This window comes from Rhizophagus irregularis, chromosome 30 (genome assembly GCF_026210795.1).
Source record: "Rhizophagus irregularis chromosome 30, complete sequence".
NCBI classification, from domain to species: Eukaryota; Fungi; Glomeromycota; class Glomeromycetes; order Glomerales; family Glomeraceae; genus Rhizophagus; species Rhizophagus irregularis.
The window spans coordinates 2,096,986-2,106,631 of NC_089458.1; positions in this window are offsets into that span (position 1 = coordinate 2,096,986).

Here is a 9,646-nt window from a genome sequence, read left to right on the forward strand (position 1 = left end):
ATTTCCATACCAACTGCATGGGTTTAGGGTGTATTTTATTCCCTAACCGCTTAGACCTACTTGTTAGGTTAGGTAGGTTGCATTGCACTCTGTAGCCTACCTTTTTAATGAGTTTTATGGCCACGTTTGCTCATTTAAAAATGAATTAAACAGGTTGCCATATCATTAAACACATCGCAGCCATTTGGTGATGAAGCTATAATTGTCTAATAAGGGTTCGCCCTGTCTGGCAATTTATGGTGGATTCAAATGGATCAAATTACAAACAATAATAATTTAGTCAAATGAGAATTCCAGGAAGGAACGAGGATGCTTTGTCTAATTGAAAATATTTTTTTTATTTTATTTTATTTTTTATATTTTTATTTTATTTTATTTTATTTTTTTATTTTTTATTTTTCTATTTGAGATTATTCATCGTATCCTATGTTTATTCATATCTGGTATTTTCGAATATACTTATCCTTATTATCATAGCGAGTTTTCTTAAAGCGTACCTGTGGCACCTCATCTGACTTGGGAAGTGTCGCTGAATCTAAAGCAAGTACCCGGTTAATCCTCAACTTTGGGTTATGAGTTATGATTTAAGCGTATAGTAATTTAATTTGACTTACATACCAAAAACAAAAATTTGTGTATATTTTCATTTTAATTTTTTTGAAAAAATAATATTATCGTATTTAGCTTATTAATCTAATTTATCGTATGTTAATATAGAAAATTTTATTAATCAGTTTTTGATATCTTATTAAATACCTTATCCGTAATTAAATTGTTACTGTAATAAAGTAATCAATACCGTAACTTGTTTATTAATAAAAATAAACTGTAATCTATAGCTTTATCAAACCATGATATTTTTAATTTAATCAATCAATTTTTAAAAAAATTAAATGAAAATGTTTGAATTCTGATTTTTATTAAAGTCTGATTAGTATTTTTGACGATAAACCTATTTAGGCAAAAGTGTAATAATTGTAAAATTTATTTTTTTGATTTTTTATTTTTTGATTTAGATTTATTTTTTCTTTTTTTCCTTTTGTTGTTATTTTTGTTATTTACGACGTTATTATCAACATCATCATCGGCACCATTGTTGTCTTGAATGATGCTTTCATCAGTATCATATCATAAATCCGGGATATTTTTGGTTAAACGGTTGAATTTTTCAAGTGCTTCTCTATTCAAACACCAGCTTGGTGCGCCGGCAGGTGGCACACTAACTGTTTCTGTTTTGTCTAGAACTCTTTTACATTTTAAGTTTGGTGGTTTTTTCCTTAATAACTCTACCGTTGGATCAATACGATTATGTAATAAACGTTGAAGCTTAAATAAAGAAATTAAACTATAAATTAGTGTTTATACTTTTGATAAAAAATAATAAAATATACATACAGCAGGAGATCTCCACCATCTTTCATAAATATATATCGAATTTTTTTGTGACTACTTCTTCTTCATCATTTTCATCATCTTCATCATCTTCGTCGGTTTCCTCCCATTCTTCGGAATGGTAGCCTGAATCTTTTAAAATTTGAACTAGATCCTTTTCAGGATATCGGCAAATGTACTTATCTTTGTTTTGTATTAGGTAATTGGCCGCGTTTGTTCTTCTTTTTTTTTCTAACAATGTTAATTATAAAGCACAATATAATTAATTTAAAAAAAAAACTAAATTTAATAGCTTCTGTTAATTAAATAATTTACATCCTGCATCCTTGAATTCTTCATTGCTCTTCTTTTGTTACGTTTTATTTGGGCTTCCCCTTGCTTTCTAATATTACTAACGCGATGGCGAGATCGCCAACGTCCATATAACATCTTTAATAAATCACTATTTCGAGACTTTATATTTTTTATTTACGAGTTTGTAAAGTGGTGGAAGCAACTTGGTGACTATGTTATCTTTTTGCTCAGCCCATGTGAGCTCATAGTTAATACTGTATACGTCTTTTAGCTCGGAGTCGCTCCAAATAAACACTTCTTTCTGTAAAATAATAGATAAATGTAAATAGGATAAAAGCAGAAATAATATATAAAATAATCAAATACTTGCTTTTATCGTGTTATAAGAACTTTTAGAAAAGGAAGAAGAAGAAGAGGAGGAGGAGGAGGAGGAGGATGATTCATCACTAGATGATACATTATCACTATTCATTGTTACGAAGTATAAAATCTTTTTGTTATTTTGTAAAATAAAAAAATCCCGTATAAAGTAGAGATTTCAGAACGCGAGAAAAGTTGTTTGTGTGCAAATTTATAATGATTTCAGAGATTTCAGGATGCAGATCAAGGGCTCAGAGGTAGCAACGCGTTTGCGCAATTCTCACCAGGTAAAAGTAACGCGCTCATAAAATTCTTGTGCAATTCTTATGTATGATAAGAATTATTAAAAGCTCGTTTCTGAACGTCTTGATTACTAACTATTAAAAGTGATAGAATAAAAAATATACTTTATACATTTTAATAAAAATGAGTAATAAAAAATGTAACTCTGTATCTGGATTAATAAAGAGTAATAAAAAACGTAAAGTTGAAAGCCTCTGAAACCTTTGTGGCTGATTTAATAAAGCCCAAAAAAAAGTATTTGTATATTTGCAATTGTGCTCGTTGCAAAGGTGCAGAAGTTGATTCTCGCACTCAAGAGAAACATACGTATGATGATAGTTTGTGGGAATCGAGATCAAAAGATTCTAGAAAAATCAGGAAAATACCATCATGATAAGAAGAAAAAACATCATCTGTTAATAATACATATATAAATACAGAAATAAAATTGAATATATCAAAAAAGCGAAAGAAATAATTACTCCGGTACATCTAGTCCAGATCAGGATCTTCCCATCCTGGTCCTTCTTTCCAATATATTGAAGAAAATATAACATTATTTTCATCAAAACCTTCATGTTTTCGTATTCCAGCACTACATTGAATCGAAAATTGAAAATAATGATGAAATCAATTATTTTGGTGAGAATTATAATGTAGATAATATAAATGAGGGGGAAGAGAATGATGATGTAAATAATATGGATGAGGAAGAGAATGATGATGTGGATGAGGGAGAGGAGAATGATGATGTAAATAATATGGATGAGGAAGAGAATGATGATGTGAATGAAGGAGAGGAGAATGATGATGTAGATAATATGGATGAGGAAGAGAATGATGATGTGGATGAAGGAGAGGAGAATGATGATGTAGAAGATTTTTTCGCATCTCCTAAGATTGACAATGACAATGAAGAAGCATTTATAGTGGAAAGCTTAAGTGATTCTATTAATACTGAGATTATAATATGGCTATTTAAATTTCAACAAAGATTTCGATTGCCTGATATTGCACTTCGAATCCTTAATAAAATTTTTTCATATAATTCTTATGCGCTTTGATAAGTTGCAATTTGAAAATTTTCCTACCTCATTATATATGGCAAAAATATGGTTAAACATTTTTCAACCGAAAATGCAATTAGCTGCATGTACCGATTGCCATAAATTGCATAATGTTAAAGATATTATTGCATATAAGGAAGAAGGAAAAGTTGCTATAATGAATTGCCCGTATAAAGAGTATCCAAATAATCCAATATCAAGTCGTAATCACCAATGCAATAATCCACTTTCCATTCTCAAAAAAAATAAAGATGCAACAATTGCGTACTTCGCATGTTTTATCCTAAGCCAAACATTCGTCAGCAATTGAGCATTTTATATCAACGACCAGATTTTGAGAACATGTTAAAATTATCAGACTCAAAGAAATGAAAATAATATCTATTCAGATATTTACGATGGTAAGGTATGGAAAAATTTTCCATTTGATAGTAGTACCTTTTTACAAAGCACTGCCACAACCCATCTGAGTCTTCTTCTCCTTAATCTTGATTGGTTCCAACCATTCTCCTACACGCAGCATAGTACTGGCGCTATTTATGCGTCTATTTGCAATCTTCCAAGGTCAGAAAGGAATAAGCCCGAAAATATTATATATTTGGGCTTCTTACAGGACCAAAAGAAAGAGGGTTGAACGCATTAATCATTATCTAGCTCCACATTGTAGATGAGTTATTAGAACTTTGGAAGGGGTGGAAAGTACCAAAAACTCACAATTTTCCAATGGTTTAGAAATAAAAGTTGCGTTAATTGTTGGATCATCTGATACTCCAGCTACACGAAAGTTATTTGGTCGTGGATCTGCAGTAATGAAATGCTATAGGTGTGATAAACGTACCACTTATAGCGAGGAATTTAGAAAAACTCATTACGGAGGAATGCAAGACTATAATGAATGGGTAACAAAGCCTGCAGATCTTTTATTACGCATGACAATATGCTCATGAATGGTTGCAATGTAAGCTCGAAAGTCCTACCAGAAGCGCATTTTAAAGTACGTGGTATAAGATGGACTGAAGTGCTTCGCTCATACATGGATCCTATACGATTTGCTGTAGTGGATCCTATGCATTGTCTTTTTCTCGGTGTTGCAAAATGGATAATCAAATCCATTTTTGTAAACCAAAAAAAATTAACTATGGAACAACTTCGTGTAGCACAAAACAGAATGGATAATATTGATTTACCTTCTGACATTGGTAGAATTCCTCCAAAGATTGCAATCGGAAATGATGGGTTTTCTAACTTAACTGCTGATCAATGGAAGACCTTTATTATGATTTATTCTACATCTATATTATGGGATATGCTAGATGATAATGATAGAAAGATCTTAGGGCATTTTGTTCGAGCTTGTAATCTTTTAGTAGCAAGATTTATTACAGATGATGATTTGAAGGAGGCGCAAGAGAGGTTAAAAGATATGGCCTACCTTATAGAATATACATATGGACCAGAATTTATAACAAGCAATATACATCTCGCACTTCATATCCCTGATTGCTGTCGTGATTATGGTCCTATATATAGTTTTTGGCTTTTCCCGTTTGAAAGACTTAATGAATATATAGGTAAATTTACTTCAGTGTCTTTCAATTGTCTTTAGTACCTTTATTAAAAAAATTCCTGTTATTTAGGATCATATCCTAATAGTAACCGACAAATAGAACCCGAATTAATGAAAATTGTTCTTAAAAACACTTTGGTGGATTATCACTTATCACGTAAATGGACATCTGGCCTTCTAGATGAATCTCTCCATCTTCTTGTACCAAAAAAAGCTGTAAGAAGTTTAGCAATCGCAGCAGAAAGGGAGGAACTGCAGCATTTTCTATTCATGAGACATAATACGTCTATGGTTTCCAAAATATATGGCACTGAACCATTACCTCAAGCCAAATGCTTAACCCATCATATATCAATGTCGTTATGCCTTTGGAGTTGCGAGGATTTCTATGTGAATGGTATGCAATATTATATGAAAAGGAAAAAGAAGATGTGTTAGGATTTATGGATTTGCATATGAATCAGCATGCGAGACTACAAATTGGCGCCGAAATATTTGGATCTATGATTTCTGGTCGCCATGAAAAAAATGCGAATATATTTGCAAAATGGAAAGCAGCTAATGATGATTCAGTTGACGCTTATCCGGGTGAAGTCCAATATTATTTCGAGCATGCTTCCCTTAGATTTCCAGAAGGAACGAAAACTCACCTCCTAGCATATATCAAGTGGTATAAACCTGCACCTTCTTTTAGTATTCGGTTTAAACATAGTTTTATGGAGCCAGAAATATCAAATACCGAATTATGGAAAGCTGAATACTTTCAAGAAGGTTGTGATTCCTGTTAGCGGTTCATAGGATATTATGTCGAGCTACAAAATTTAGAAATATTACGGTAGGAAAACAAAAATATTTGTCGATTATACCTTTGAATAGAAGATTTAACTTGTAGTATGCCACACTAAATAAAGAAAATGATGACACATTTGATTTCCATTTCAAGCTTAGTGATAATCGTGTATAATATAAGCAAGAAGATAGTATGTCTCGTGATTTTCATCAAATGAAAAATTATTAATCGCGTATTACATAAGCATAATTTTTTGCTCAACGAATTCGTTTAACGCGCTCAACATTAATTCAACTTTTGAAAATTAACATTAAATCAATCCAAGATGTAAAATTAATAAAATTAATTAATTTTTTTTCGCATTAGTAAGTCGTAATAAATAAATGTTAATTTTTACGTAAGAATAATACCGGGCCTAATTTACAAAATTTTTAATCACTTTTAATGGCTAATTTTTTTTTTTTGTACGATGGAAAACAATGGAAGATCGACATTTTAATCACTTTTAATGGACAAGAGACGGAGTTTTACGAATTCTCTGTTTTGTGAATTTTATGATATAATATCATGAATCAACAAAATCATTTTGAAATGGTGTTACATTAAAAATTGTACTAATAATTAAAAAATGAAATGATGTAATATCATGATAATTGAATGGCATAATTAGAATTGTTACAAGAACTTTCTCGCATTTTTTTGATAATCAATACTAATTAATAATCAATACATATTTTTTTTTATAATCAATACATATTTTTTTTTATCAAATATGTTTCCAAATATTCTAAACAATTTTTTAACAAAATTTCAAACAATGTCCTCATCTTCAACTGATTCAACCACCGTCAATGATACCAATACCATCAATGTCAATACTACCTCCATTTTCGACACTATAACTTATTCTTCCGGCCGGGTGGAGTGGGTCGGATGACCAAATCGCAGTTTTGATTGAGCAGCGGAGGTCAAGAAACTTCGAGTACCATTATCAAATTGCAGGAAGAAGTAGAAAAAGATTCTGGAATTCCGTTGCGAATAAAGTAAATGAGAGGTGTGGAAGCAATTATTCGGGCAAACAGTGCCAAACAAAATTCAATGGATTAGTGACCAGTTATCACGTGAGTTAAATATTAATAAAAATTTGTTGTAATAGTAATTTTAATACTTATTTAACACTTAATACTTTAGGATCAATTATTAGTGATTGCAAACGATCCGAGAGGGGCAAGAAGCCGTGCTGGTGCCATTTATTTTGAAGTCATTTGAATACACGGTTTTGGGAAAAACCAGGTAAGCTAACTTTTAAATCTAACAACATTACATAATCAACAAAATGATTATATTAAAGAGGTAAATTGTTTTATTTAATATGATTTAATATGTTTCTAGATGATCAGTTTGTACAGGCTTCAATTGGTGTTAATAAAACTCAACACAGACGAAACAATAGAAGGAATGGTATGTAAAGTATAAAAGTTTAATCAAATTATAAATTTTTATTGATTTTCTTAATATTTTATAGCACGTGGAAGCCAGAATACTCAAAATACGAATACGAATACTCAAAATACAGAAGATCGAAATGGTAAGTACAAAATTTATTAATTTTTTTTTCTTTTTTAGTCGTAAATACAAAATTTATTAATTTCTTTTCCTTTTTTAGTCGATGATGATAATAATGAATGAGTTTTTATTTTCTATCATTTTTTCACAATTGTTTATTATCATTTATTATCATTATCATTTTATTATCATTTGTTAGCTTTTTGTTATACACCATTGATTATAATATCACTAATACACACACCACCCGATCAACCCTCAATCTATCATATCACTTATTATTGTTCACAATCGTTTATTATCGTTTATGAAAGTGGCGAGGAAAAGTTAAGGGAGGGTATTACCAAATAAAAAAGTCTTCAAATAATGCTAAACTTAATGCGGAATATTTTTAAAATGTATAATTATTAATAATTTGAGCTCTATTAGCAACTGTAACTTTGATAAGAATTACAAGCAAAAAATATTTGTGGTAATTCTAAAATTTTGAATATCTTGTATTTTGGTACTTACGTCCCATTCAAATGTTAATACATTAGCTTTAATAGGTACGCACCATTCCGGAGCTTCAAAATCTTCCCAACAAATCTCTGTAATTATATAAAATTAGTATGATTTGATGCAAGAATCAAATAATACTTAATAATTCGATAACACGACTATTCATCAAAATTTTCAGCGCCGCTAAAAATTAAAGCCTTTTCTATAAGATCCTTAAATGATATCCAATGCTCTTAAAAATTGTTTTCGTTATGCTAATTAATTTATTGGTCCCTTTCAATTACTGATCATCTGGCAGACTGCCATACACCAATTTTTTTGTTCGTTCGTCCAGATCGCTAAAAAAAAGAAAAGGGAACGTTAATTACGTTCCCTTGAAGTAAAAACTAAAAAAGAACGAAATATACCTTTGTTTCGTTCAAGTTCCTGGGTGTTCGGCTTGTTCGTTCGTCCAGGTCACTAAAAAAGAAAAGGGAACGTTAATTACGTTCCCCTGGAAGTAAAAACAAAGAAAAAGAACGAACTTTATTTTGGTTCGTTCGTTTAAGATCCTGGTCGTTCAAATTACCAATCCAAAAAGCCGATATCTACAAAAAAAAGAAGTAAAAAAGAAAAAAGTTAAAAAAGATTATCATTTGGCACACAAACCATAATTGACTAGTCCGATCAGCCGATTCTTCGTTACCGTTGGTCAATAGTGTGACGATTCATGACCAATATTAACAATATTCTTCAACCGGTATTATTGATAATATTTTTACAAAAAAATATCAAAATGATATTATTGTATAAATATATATATATTATTAAGATATAAAAATTTCTTATAAAAAACCTATTTCTCCTATAGAGAAACAAACCATTTGGTTAAATATTAAGCCGAGTATTTAGTAAGTTTTTTTTTTAATTATATTTAAAAAAAAAGAAATTATCTTTAATATTTTGTGTATATTTCTTATTTGGTTTTTTTTATTATTTGAAATTTTTCTCATATAATATCTATTATTTTACTGTCTACTCCAATTTTACCAACAAATCTAAGTAGTGTTGATATCTTCCAATGTTTTACATGTAAAGGTTTAAATTAGCGTAATACAATAATACGTATATATAATATTTTTTGTAAAGATTTGTATAAACTCCCAAAAATGTTTATAAATGAATTCAAAAAAATATTGGTTTTTTTTCAAATTCATCACTTCACCAAAACCAGATCAAAAGCTGTTGCTGTAACTTGTACAGAAAGCCAGTTTTTTGCCACATTTGGCAGTAGCTGTGAATGAGTACTGGCCAAAAATATTATTATGAATTTAGAACAAGATTTTGGAAGAGGCCAGGTAATTATATTATAATAAAATTTTATAATTAATATTACATTCTATTTTACGTTCACATTTTAAATTTGATAAATTTGATCAATTTTAGTTACGCGTGACAATCGTAGGAGAAGGAGAAACTTACCTACGTATCGTAGAAGAAGATAATTATTTTTATTTTTTTATTTATTAAGTGAATAGCTAGGCCCAGTCCGTACCAAATATCAGCTGGAGACTTACGTTTTTTTGGGCTGTAACTGATACTGACGTTCATGCCGTACAGCCTGGATACTATTTTATAGTAAAATAGTAGCGAACAAGTATCAAATGTGTATTTTTTATTAAGTTATAATAAAAATTAGAATTTACTTTAATTTTTAACATAAAAATTGTAAATAATAAAAAAATCTGCTTTCCCAAACTTAAAAGAAAAGGTGTTAATATTATTTTTGATTATTCAATAGTATCACATGCCCTTGTATACGTTCTACTGCATACGCAGCTTTAACGA